The sequence below is a fragment of the Delphinus delphis genome, chromosome 1 (genome assembly GCF_949987515.2).
Source record: "Delphinus delphis chromosome 1, mDelDel1.2, whole genome shotgun sequence".
NCBI classification, from domain to species: Eukaryota; Metazoa; Chordata; class Mammalia; order Artiodactyla; family Delphinidae; genus Delphinus; species Delphinus delphis.
The window spans coordinates 53193401-53206502 of NC_082683.1; the positions used below are offsets into that span (position 1 = coordinate 53193401).

At 36.9% G+C, this 13102-nt stretch overlaps 1 protein-coding gene across 1 annotated transcript in view; it reads left to right on the plus strand.

The window, feature by feature from the left end:
- Positions 1-1255: 1255 nt before the first annotated feature.
- The window catches only part of ATG4C (autophagy related 4C cysteine peptidase), a 93320-nt gene continuing 81473 nt past the window's right edge, over positions 1256-13102 (plus strand). Inside the window, exon 1 of the mRNA XM_069541125.1 lies at positions 1256-1361. The gene's annotated coding sequence lies outside the window, so the exon portion shown is untranslated. The remainder of the gene's footprint in view (positions 1362-13102) is intronic.

A 13102-nucleotide genomic window follows, 5' to 3' on the forward strand; every position in this document is an offset into this window, starting at 1 on the left:
TGTGCTCCGCATCGGGAGAGGCCACAACAGTGAGAGGCCCGCGTACTGCAAAAAAAAACAAAAAACAAAAAAACAAAAAAACATTCATTCTTGTAATCCGAGTCTTCATGAAAGTAACAAGAAAGCATCCAGACATCTTGTTAAATGCATGTTATCTGCCCTAAGAAATCAAAACAGAGTTCTGCATTTTAAAATGTGGAACCACTGGCTATCCAATCAAGCAAGAAAACAATTATTTTGTTTGCTCACTCTAAAAAATGTTACATCTTGCTATATCCTTTGTATGATAGGTTATTTGGTGGCCCTACTGCATAACAGAAAATAAATAGTTGCAGTTACCTGTTTTTGTCAGAATAATAATAAATATAATTCAAACCATTAAACACATAAAAAAATTGAAAACCCTTTTCACATCTACTTTTGAACTTTTCAACTCTGTATTCTGAAAGATATTCTTTCCCTTGTGGTTTCATAGTCTGGTACTACAGACTGTTAATTTTTCACTTCTCGCTCTTATTGTAATTTCCTATGCAATTCGGGAGCACGTTTGGTAGCCCTTGTTCCAGCACAACCTTGCAGTACTGCAAAAACGACACCGACACAGGATTACACTTTGCAATAATTTAGTATTTCTCTCAACACCCCTTATGAATGAGGATAAAAATTTCCATTTCATAAAAAGCCTTTGCAGACTGTCCTGTTTCAATTCTGGAAAATAATCTGAACGTGGAAAATGAACTCACATATTCCTTGATATTTAATACCTTCACAAAAGGAAAGGAGAGAATACTGGTATTTTTACCAAAGCGGGCCTTGGTAGAAAGGTCTACGTTAATCTAAAGGATTTAATGAATCCTCTGAAATCGCCTTTGAGGTCTGCAGGTGTCAGGGCCAGAGTGAAGAATAAGGGGGGCAGTGCATGCTGGATCTTGTAGTTCCCGCGCTGGAGGAGAGGTAGTGTTGCACGGCAAGCTGGGAGTTGAAGTCCAATTGTTCAGCAGGAAGTCATGGCAGGAATAATGTAGTTTGTCTATCGGAGACACCGCTTATAGATGGATACTTTCTCTTGGTTCTGCTCTTGCTATATTGGTGACTTAGAGTCTGAGGCGGCAAACAGGACGAAAAAAGGATGAAGTAAACGGACCGGGGACCTGTAGGCCGCTGCTACTGTTGCTGCCAATCAATAGGCGTTAGTGCCCCGGAAGTGGCTGACCTACTGGGTTTGAAGGGGGTGGGGCGTTTCTCTTACTACGGTGGCCGGGGAGCTCGAGGTGCCTGCAGCTGCGGCGCTGAGGTCGGGGCGTCTGCGTGTGTGGCGGCTGCTTTTGTGGCGGCTGCTGGTGGAGCTGGAACATTTCCCGGTTGGTGGCTCCTGCACGTTGTTTACATTTCTCCAGTTCTGTTTTCGGTTTTTCGGTGAGGTTTTCGACTTGAGGTTCCTCTGACTCCGCTAGCCTCAGAGGAGGTTGGGACTTAGTGTCTCTGGTCCTTCCAAATGACCGGGTTTCTTGGGGGCTCCTGCCCTCAGTGGAGACCCAGTAGCCAACAGTTTAGGCTCTCTGAGGGTTTCGGTGCCTCCCTCATCTCTGTTTCTGGTGTAATTTGTTTTCTGACTCCTTGCCCTTCCTGGTCTCCAGAGCTAACGAACCGTAAGCCTTCCTGTGGGCAGCTGTTCCCCCTCTCCTAGAGGCTTTCCGTACGTGTTTCAGGCACGATCGGTAGTCCCTAAGCTATAGCATCCATTTAACTCCTTCCCTATTTCTCTCCGTTAAAAAAAGAATAGAAAAGAGAAAAAAAAAAAATCCCCCCAAATCAGATTCTCAAGATCTCAATCTTCTCATTCCTAACTCCTTTATCCCTTTTTAGGCCTTTGTTACTGCTTCAGACTCTTAACACATTTGCCTGAATATCTTAATGCTTTTCCATTCAGACATTAACGTTTAATCACTTTATTTGTTTCTTACTCATCCTCAACTCTTCGACTTCCATCCACATGTCAGGGCTTTTTAGGTTGGATGTTCAAACACATTCTTATGATGACTGGTGAATACGAGACGAACAGCCAAGCATGACTCTGCTTATGAAGTTTATACTTAAGATCTATTTGGCTTACATTTTTGTTTTGTATTGATTATTCTCCCACAAGGGGGATTCACTGCTACCCTATGGTTAGAGGAGAATACCTCATCCTACAGCTCTTTGTATCTGAATTAACTTAGATGGGATTTTTTTCCCTTCTCCTACTCGAAACATATGTCCCCAGTAGAATTTTTGCGATGATTTTGTGTCAATTAATAGCAGATAGACACAAGGGAATGCTCTTTCCTCCTTAGTTGTTTATGATTCGTAATTAGATTGTGAGTCATTGAAAATACACAGAGGGATTAGAAAAGCTTTTGAAAGGTAAAGTCTGTGTGTGTACCAATTTACAAGTAAATAAAGTGTCTTCCCTGAACAAGGGAGAGTTTCTAATTAGTCGAATAATCTGATGCTGTATTGAATTAATTATCAGTTCTTTCACTGTAAAATTTTGGGACGTGTTTAAAGTTAAAAAGTAGCCAATATGAGAACTTTTATAGTTTAGTAAAAAGAGTTTAAAAACCATTTAACTGATGCTCATTTTTCTGTAAAATGGAATACAAATATATTGAAAAGTTTATTTGTTGTGATTGTTTATGAGATATTTCTCTCTCTATATATATATTTAATTTATTTAGTTTTGGCTGCGTTGGGTGTTCGTTTCTGTGCGCCGGCTTTCTCTAATTGTGGTGAGCGGGGGCTACTCTTTGTTGTGGTGCGCGGGCTTTTCATTGTGGTGGCTTCTTGTTGCAGAGCACGGGCTCTAGGCACGCGGGCTTCAGTGGTTGTGGCTCGCGGGCTCTAGAGCACAGTCTCAGTAGTTGTGGCGCATGAGCTTATTTGCTCTGCGGCATGTGGGATCTTCCCGGACCAGGGCTCGAACTCGTGTTCCTTGCATTGGCAGGCGGATTCTTAACCACTGCGCCACCAGGGAAGCCCCTTCTGCATAATTTGTTAGATCTGGTAAAACAGCATTGTTTACTATTCAGTAATGTTTTGTAGACAGAAATTTTTGCACTTCTTGTCTTTCTTGGGGCCATGTAAGTTAAATAACTTTGCAGCTTTCTTCTATTATGAGTATTTTACTATTCTAATAGCAAAATTATTGTTCTTCTTTAGGAGTCAAAGATAATCTCTATGTCAATAAAATATAAATATTAATACATGTACCCAGTCTAAATGAGGTTATTCCTAATTAGTCAGAAATGGTTTTAGCCACGTTTAAGAGTGGGGCTAAATGTATAATATTTCAGAATTAATTCACTCATGAAATTCTTTATTGGATGAATGATAGGCTAGACATTACTCACATTTTTTATATTTTTCCTGAGATTTTATTCATTTAGTAGGCATTTATTAAATGCTTCTTACTATTTAACTTTTGTCACAATATCATCAAAACATTTATTGAGAACATCCTCTTGCCCTCAGCTCTGTACCAGATGCTTTAAAGCAAGGGTCCCCACCCCCCAGGCCACGGACTGGTACTGGTCTGCGGCCTGTTAGGAACGGGGCTGCCCAGTAGGAGGTGAGTGGTGGGCCAGCGAAGCTTCATCAGCGGCTTCCCATCACTTGCATTACCACCTGAACCATATTCCCCTCCCCTCGAAACTGGTTCCTGGTGTCAAAAAGTTTGGGGACCGCTGCTTTAAAGCATTATTGCATTAAATCATTATACCAACTCATTGAGCTATTGAGTATTATTTACATTTAGCAGATGAAGAAACTGAAGCTCAAAGAATTCAAGTAATTTAGTCCAGTTCCTTTTGACTCTTCCTACTTACTACAGTTGCAAAGATTTGTTCACTACTCTGCAATATATAAAGAGCATTAATTCAATAAATACTTGCTAAGCAGCTATTACGTACCAGATACTCTTCTGGGTGCTGGGAATAGAACAGTGAACAAGAGACAAAAGTCTCTGCTTTTAGGGAGCTTACATTCTATTAGAATGTTTGACATGTAAACCTTGCCTTCAAGAAACAAAATATAGCCCGTATGCGTTTGGTTTTATGTGTTTTAGAATGTTAAGGTTGAAAAGAGAGATTAACCAGGGAATATTTCATGAAGAAGATGAGATTTGATCTAGAACTAAAATAGTATAAATTTGGTAGGTAGAAATTGGGAGGAAAGTAATTCCAGTTTGAGGCATAAAATGAGCAAAATTCTAAATTGTAGGAGAGAGAGATTAGTGGGAGGGACAGTTAACTGGATTGCTTTGTATCTTCATTTCTTTGCATATAGGTGGGCAGTGTTGGCTGAATTTGAAACAAATGTTTAAATGAATGAAGCTGTGGCAAGACCTCAGATACCAGGCAATGAGGAATTAGATAGATCTAGTGTTATTATTGTGGGATTTAAAGAAAAGAATTAATTGGATAACTGTTGGTGAAAGAACCAGTAAGCACTGTTAATTATTGAATGTTGGGAGTGGCGTGGTGGCCAAAGGAGAAGGGAGGCTAGACTACCAGGTTTGAACTGAGTGGGTCAGGTGTATTGTAGATTTACCTGTGATGAGGGTTTTTCATTTGTTTGTTTATTGTATTCCAAGGTGCACCATTATTTTATGAACTGCCGTGAAAGAAAAAAAATATTGCCCATTAAACATAAAAAGATTGTCAACTGTAAGGTGTATTCAGTTTCAGAGTTTAAAATGTAAAAATGTGTGATCTAGAAATGATGAAATAAGGTACTCCTTATGATGGTTCGTGAGTCTTGTAACTACTTAATTTTTTTGGACTGTTTATAAATGTTTGTAATCTTTGACATGCATTCAATCATTTAGCATTTATTTATTTACTGGGCACGCTTCTAGGCCACAGTGATATAGTGATGAGTAAATGCAGTCTCTACCTCATAGAACTTATGAGGGGAGGCAGACATAAATCAAATATTCCATCAAAGAAATGTAAAGTTGCAACTATTGTAAATTCTATGAAAAAGGACTTGATGTTATACAGAAGAAAAACTGTTTACAGAGGAGATAAGAGTGTGGATGAGGAGAGGCCAGATGAGAGATGGTAATATCTTAGACAAGGTGGTGGTGAAGACAGGTAAAAGTGGATGGGTTTTAGAGATGTTTAGGAGGTAGAACTAGGTGATGAATTGGTTATGAGGAATGAGGGAGAGAAAGGTGCCATCAGCCACCACTACCATTTTGGCTTATGTAACTGGATGGATTGTGGTACAGTTCATTGAGGTAGAGAACATTGTAAGATGACTGGGTTTGGGGGGACATGCTTTGTTTCTTAATATTTTTTCACCGTGGCATCAGTGTTCAAGGTTTATGTCTTAATTATTCTTTTTTTCCTTTTATGTCGTTGTTTAAGTTAAGTATGTTTGAGGAATGCTGTACCTGAAATAAGTTTTTTCAGTATTTTTTCCCTTGAGTGGGCAGGGATAAGGTTCTAGATGAAGGCTTTTGGAAATATGTTGGTATTTGTTTTGAATTTATATGTAACATATTCAACCATATGTATGAATAGGTAACTGAGTAATACAGCTCTATATCATTTTTATTTGCACTTGGGATTTGGCAGCAAATTGGGCATCTGGTTAAATTCTAACTTCATTCAGTTGGTGTATGTGTAAATATAAATATGTATATTAGGGAAAAAAGACATGCTTATGATTTTCTTTGAAATAACTCCATTGTGTAGTTTTTGGTAGATATTGAATTAATACAGTCAGTTATTATTTAAATTTTACATTTCATAGTAAAGCAGTAGAGGGTACAGAGCAAAAAGCTTGGGCTTGGAGTCAAATTGCCTGGATTCAAGGTGTGTTTTGCTATTTAGTAGCAGTATGATCTTGCAAAAGTTATTCAGCCTTTGTTATTTTTTAAATCTATAAAATGAGGATAATAATAGTACCTGCCTTATAGAGTTGTTTTGAGGATTAAGTGAGATGGTATGTGTGCATAGGTTTACAAAATTCCTGGTACAGAGTTTGTTTATTATTATTGTTATCATTATTATTATAGTGATGTGGTGTCTGGGATCATCTGTACTTCTGTAACAACATTTTAATTTAGAGTTCCTTTTAACTAATAGATCTTGATTGGGGAAAAAATCGTTTGGTAGTCATATTTGGATTTGGAGAAAATGTTATACAAGACAGCTTTTGTTTATTCACAATTGTCCTAGGTGAGTCAGCACATGTCATCTTTCACAGAATTCTCATCAGAGATTATGGTTAGTTTACAGCTATAACTGGAAGTTAATGATGGATTGGCTTATAATTACTTATTATTTGTTAGGATTATTACTTTCATTTTTAGTCCAACCTGTCTGAACTTTGTACTGGCTTTTAGGTCTTATGGATAGGGTGAAGAAGTAGTTAAACGTTATAAAGTCTGATCAGCTGCTCTAAAGTCGATTTAATTTCCATCCTACTTTTTTCCCCAACTTTTTTTCTTTTGAAAGTTTCAAACCTATACAAAAAAGTTTAAAGAGTAGTACAACAAATACCTGTATATCCTTTACCTAGACTCACTAGTTGTTAACATTATGCTTCTTTTGCTTTTTCTCTAACACACACACACACACACACACACACACACAAATGTACACTTTTTTTTTCCTTGCTGAAGCATTTGAAAGTAAGGTGGAAACATCATGATACTTCTAAATACTTCATCATGCATCGCCTAGGAACTAGGATATCCTTCTACATAACCATAATGCCATTAGCATACCCAAATAATTTAATTTTGATATGATAATATTATCTAATGTATAGGCCATATGAAAAAATTCAGATTTACCCGGATGTTCCAGTAATGTCTCTTATAGCTTTTTAGGAAAATAACACTGAATTGAGTAAGAGATTTCATTGAATTGTATTTGGTTGTCATATCTCTCTGTTTTCTTTTATCTAGAACAATCCTCACCTTTTCTTTTTCCTCCTATCTTCCTTCCTTTTTTTTTTTTTTTTTTTTTTTGTGGTACGCGGGCCTCTCACTGTTGTGGCCTCTCCCGTTGCGGAGCACAGGCTCCGGATGCGCAGGCTCAGCGGCCATGGCTCACGGGCCCAGCCGCTCCGCGGCATGTGGGATATTCCCGGACCGGGGCACGAACCCGTGTCCCCTGCATCGGCAGGCGGACTCTCAACCACTGCGCCACCAGGGAAGTCCCAAGACATTGACATTTTTGAAAAGTCTAGACCAATTGTTTTGTAGAATGCCTCATAAAATGAATTTGATTGTTTCTTCACAGTTTCAGGCTAAATAGTTTTTTTTCAAGACTGTTACATGGTAGTTATTGTAAACTTTCCATTTGATCACATCAAGAGTAATGTAATGATAATTTGTCCATTTATTGGTGATGTTAAGGTTGATCACTTAGGTTAACCAGATTCCTACATTTTAAAGGTGTCTTTTCCCTTTTATACTTAACGATTAATCTGTGGAGGTGATACTTTATCATTAGATATTCTGTTTTCCAACAATTTTTTTTCTGTATGGTGGTTTTAGTAGCCATTGATAAACCTTGCCTGAATAAATCATTGCATTGGTTGTTGCCAAATAATGGTTTTCCAGTTCTCTCAATCCTTCTACATATGTTTGCTGGCTATTTTCTTTAAAGAAGAGATATTCCTCCTCTCACTTTTTATTTTATTTTAAAGGAAGATACAAAAAAAAATTTTATTTATTTATTTGGCTGCATTGGGTCTTAGTTGTGGTGCGTGGGCTCTTTGTTGAGGCATGTGCGCTTCTCTCTAGTTGTGGCGTGTGGGCTCCAGAGCGCATGGGCTTAGCTGCCTTGTGGCCTATGGGATCTTAGTTCCCTGACCAGGGATCGAACCCTCGTCCCCTGCACTGGAAGGCGGATTCTTAACCACTGGAACACCAAGGAAGTCCTTCTCCTTTTATTTTAGTGCCGCTATGTACCCAAGGATTCCTTTTTAAAGAACGTATCCGATGTGATGATCTGTTACCATTATTCTTTTTGATGACTGAATTATCTCAAATTTGTTTAGTCCCTTCAAACTAGTTCCTGTGGCCTTTGCATATGTCCACATTGGTATTTGGGCACCTTCTTACTTCTTTGTACAATAAGGTGTTCCAGGCTCACCTTGTATATTCTACTTGGAATCAACTATTTAACAGTGGAGCCCTCGTTCATTTTAGTGGAAAATGGTACTTAGAAACCAAAATTTGGGCATTGAATATACTCACTACTACTACTGTTGTTGCTTCTAGGCCCTTTAAATGGTTACACACATACACACACATTTTTTAAAAGAAATCATGATTTCATAGGATACCTTCAATTCAAGTTCAGAATCACAGAGTTCAACTTTACCTTTCCTCAGTTCATATTTGTGTCTCCCTTTTCCTACAGGGAGAATTCTGATTCTCAACCATATCAATATATTTACTCATTTAATCTGCCCTACGCACACATATGATAGTTTTGGAATTGCTATACTGATACTCCCTCCTGCAACAGATTTACCAAGTAAAGACTTCTTTGCCACTTTATGTCCTTATAATATATCCCACTAAAGATATATAGTCAAAGAAAGCGGGTGTTCAAAGGTATTTGAATTATTTCTTCTGTGATTATGTTATCAATTTAAAATATAGTTAAGTTCCTACTAAACTACTTTTTAATAGACTCTTTCTGTAAAATCGGTTATCTGTAAAACTACTAAAGTAGACATAATAATTTAAAACTTTATCATAATATATAGTAATAGGGAGCTCTAGGATAGTTATATCAGATAGAGAATATGCAGTTTTTATCTTTATAAGGCTTTAAATTTGTAGCTCTTTTTTCAAATTGATATAATTTTTTACTGTTTAAAATTATAAACGATGAGGAAAATGTCATCAAACAATTCCATTTGTAAGCCAAAACAATTATGTTTGTGAACATTTTAAACAGTGCTCTTCTTTTGACTGATGATACAATTCAAGCATTAATCTTTAACAATAGACATAATTGTTCAGGGTACTTTAACTCATTCCTAAAAAATATGGCGTTTTCCTGTATTGACACCCAGAATAGAAAGATTTATGTTATTTGTATGTCCTTGTTCTTTGTATTTGAAGAATGCCAGTTATGACTGTGTGTTACCCTGTGATTTTTTTCATGTGTGAATGTTCTCATTGGAAGTGGAAAAATATTTCTCTTAATTACTATAGCATTTTATTTATTACTATTATTATTTTTTGCGGCACGCGGGCCTCTCGCTGCTGTGGCCTCTCCCATCGCGGAGCACAGGCTCTGGACGCGCAGGCTCAGCGGCCATGGCTCACGGGCCCAGCCGCTCCGCGGCACGTGGGATCCTCCTGGACCAGGGCACAAACCCGTGTCCCCTGCACCGGGAGGCGGACTCTCAACCACTGCGCCACCGGGGAAGCCCGGGATTGATATTTGTTAATAAAAATGCCAACAGGTAGAAAAGGTTACAGTAGATGAAAAACTTCCTCACAGGTCAATTTATTTGATGGGATAGTTAAAAGCACATCAAAAATTCGAAATCAATATCTATATTTCTTTTGCTGCAGAATACCATTTGGGGAAGATGCCCAACCATACACAAATCCTGGAATCCTGCAGTGTTTTTATTGGTTGTGCTGCGTGACTGAGATATATTCTGTAGAATCAGTTCCCTAAAGTTCTGTCAGTTTTTACTGGCTTTAAATCCTCAGTGGATAAAATATTCTATTTATTGCCGTATGGGGGAGGCTGATTATCCTTATCTGCTCTTCAAGGACATCGATTTGAGTACTGTTTACATTTATCAATTTATAATTTATCGACTATCTTAATGTGTGGTTGTGGTTAGAAAAGTGACTCTCTAAAAATGACATTTGGGTCTCAACCGATGATTTTCATATCGAATGTTGTAGTTCTGTCTTCCAAAACAGCTCTGTTTAGTCTTCACTCTGCACTTCAAATCATTAACAATAAAGTTGAGGAATGAACCTCATCTAGTGGCTTTATCTATGTTTACTGAGGTAAAGAGTTTTCTCCTCTTTAATGCTATTATTTTTAAATTAAAACTGGAATCATCAGAATGTAAACAGCAAACAGAAATATGGAAATGGTGGATGATAAAATTTGTTGTAGTATGCGTTAGTGAAGAATGTCTACTTGAAAAAAGTGTTACCAATTTCTCTGAAGTTTTAAGAAATAAACCATAAATCCCTTCTAAAAAGTATTTGGAAATTGTGGAGAATGTTATTTGGATGGTTTTTTAGACTGAGGCTCTGATAACACTACATAAAATAACCAAGAGTTTTGGCGTATCATTTTTTTTTTTCCTGGAGCAGTCAAACCATGTATTTTAGGTATCACAGGAGATTGAAATATACTGGATAATGGGTAAATCATCTCTTCACTTTATAATTGATAGACTAGTGAATTTTAATTCATTTCTAATTTTTTTTTTTAAATCAGGAAAGCTTTTGGAAAGGGAATTTGTAGGTGAGGATAGTTTAGAATTGTGGTTTCTTCATTTGTATGTGTTTTTTCTTTTATAGTTAAACTAAAAGTACTGTTTGTCTTGCCTTTCCCTGGCAAACAAAAAGAAAAAATTTTTTTCTTCATTGATTTTTTAAAATTATTATATACATTTTCTTCCAGCTTTATTGAGGTATAATTGACACACAGCACTGTATAAGTTTAAGATGTACAGCATAATGATTTGACTTACATACATCATGAAATGATTATCACAGTAAGTTGAGTAATCAGCTGTCATCTCATATAGATACAAAATTAAAGAAATAGAAAAAAAATTATTGTGAAGAGAACTCAGGATTTACCCTCTTAAGTTTCATATATAACATACAGCAGTGCTAATTATATTTATCATGTTAATTACATCCCTAGTACTTATTTATCTTACAACTGGAAGTTTGTAACTTTTTTTTTTAAATAACTGGAAGTTTATACTTTTTTTTTTTTTTGGAAGTTTGTACCTTTTGACTACCTTCATCCAACTCCCCCTCTGCCATCCCCTCCTCTGGTAACCAGAAATCTGATGTCTTTTTCTATGAGTTTGTTTGTTTTTGAAGTATAATTGACCTAAACACTATGTTAGTTCCTATTAACATAGTGATTTGGTATTTTTATACATTTTAAAATGATCACCACAATTAGTTACAGTATGTCACCATCCAAAGATATTATGTAATTATTAACTATATTCCCTATTCATACCTGAGACTCATTTAAAGAAAATATTTTAGTAGACTGAATGGATGCAAGTATTAATTTATGCTTTTTCCTCTTTCCAGATCTCACCACATTTATTTTTAGGAGAAAAAAAAATTATGAGTTAACAAGGGGTAGCCTCCAAGTCATTTTACTCAGCTAAAGCTGTTCTGGGGAACTACGTTGAGGAAGTTAAGTTTTGTAAATGACTAAATAGCTGAATCTGATGTCTTTGAGAAACACAAGAATAATGTTGTTTATCTTAAAAAGGAAAAAAGCACTTTGTCTCAGCATTTTTATCTTTCTCATAGACTGTTTAGGAACTTTATAATAGGATGTCTTCTCTGTAGATTTCTTAGTTGAGCAGTTTAAGTTGTTTTTGTTAGAATTTAACATAACCTGGACATACTTGTAATTTCCTATGTTAAGTTTTTCATTTGAGCGATTTATTTTTGAATAATTCTGTTATTATTTTAAAAGAGGCTCGAGGTAAACAATTTAATAAAGACAAGTACAAAAAAAAAGTAGAAATGACATTGCATAATGTCAGCATAGAGTCTCAACATAAATCATACCTTGTTAAATAAAGCTTCTCCTAATGTTAAAAAAAATGATATTGCATCTCTTAGAGATTTCCATTTTTAACATAATGGACTTTTTAAAAAAAAATTTATTGGAGTATAATTGCTTTATATTGCTGTGTTAGTTTCTGCTGTATAACAAAGTGAATCAGCTATACGTATACTTATATCCCCATATACTCTCCCTCCTGTGTCTCCCTCCCAGCCTCCCTATCCCACCCCTCTAGGTGAACACAAAGCACCAAGCTGATCTCCCTGTGCTATGCAGCTGCTTCCCACTAGCTATCTGTTTTACATTTGGTAGTGTATATATGTTAGTGCTACTCCCTCACTTTGTCCCAGCTTACCCTTCCCCCTCCCATGTCCTTAAGTCTATTCTCTATGTCTGTGTCTTTATTCCTGTCCTGCCCCTAGGTTCTTCAGAACCATTTTTTTTAAGATTCCATATATATGTGTTAGCATACGGTATTTGTTTTTTTCTTTCTGACTTCACTCTGTATGACAGACTTTAGGTCCATCCCCCTCACTACAAATAACTCAATTTCGTTTCTTTTTATGGCTGAGTAATATTCCATTGTATATATGTGCCACATCTTCTTTATCCATTCATCTGTTAATGGACACTTAGGTTGCTTCCATGTCCTGGTTATTGTAAATAGTGCTGCAGTGAACATTGTGGTACATGACTCTTTTTGAGTTATGGTTTTCTCAGGGTATATGCCCAGTAGAGGGATTGCTGGGTTATGTGATAGTTCTATTTTTAGTTTTTTAAGGAACCTCCATACTGTTCTCCACAGTGGCTGTATCAATTTACATTCCCACCAACAGTGCAAGAGGGTTCCCTTTTCTCCACACCTCTCCAGCCTTTATTGTTTGTAGATTTTTTTTATGATGGCCATTCTGACTGGTGTGAGGTGATATCTCATTGTAGTTTTTTTTTTTTTTAACATCTTTATTGGGGTATAATTGCTTTACAATGGTGTGTTAGTTTCTGCTTCATAACAAAGTGAATCAGTTATACATATACATATGTTCCCATATCTCTTCCCTCTTGCGTCTCCCTCCCTCCCACCCTCCCTATCCCACCCCTCCAGGCGGTCACAAAGCACCGAGCCGATATCCCTGTGCCATGCGACTGCTTCCCACTAGCTATCTACCTTACGTTTGTTAGTGTGTATATATCCATGACTCTCTCTTGCCCTGTCACAGCTCACCCTTCCCCCTCCCCATATCCTCAAGTCCGTTCTCCAGTAGGTCTGTGTCTTTATTCCT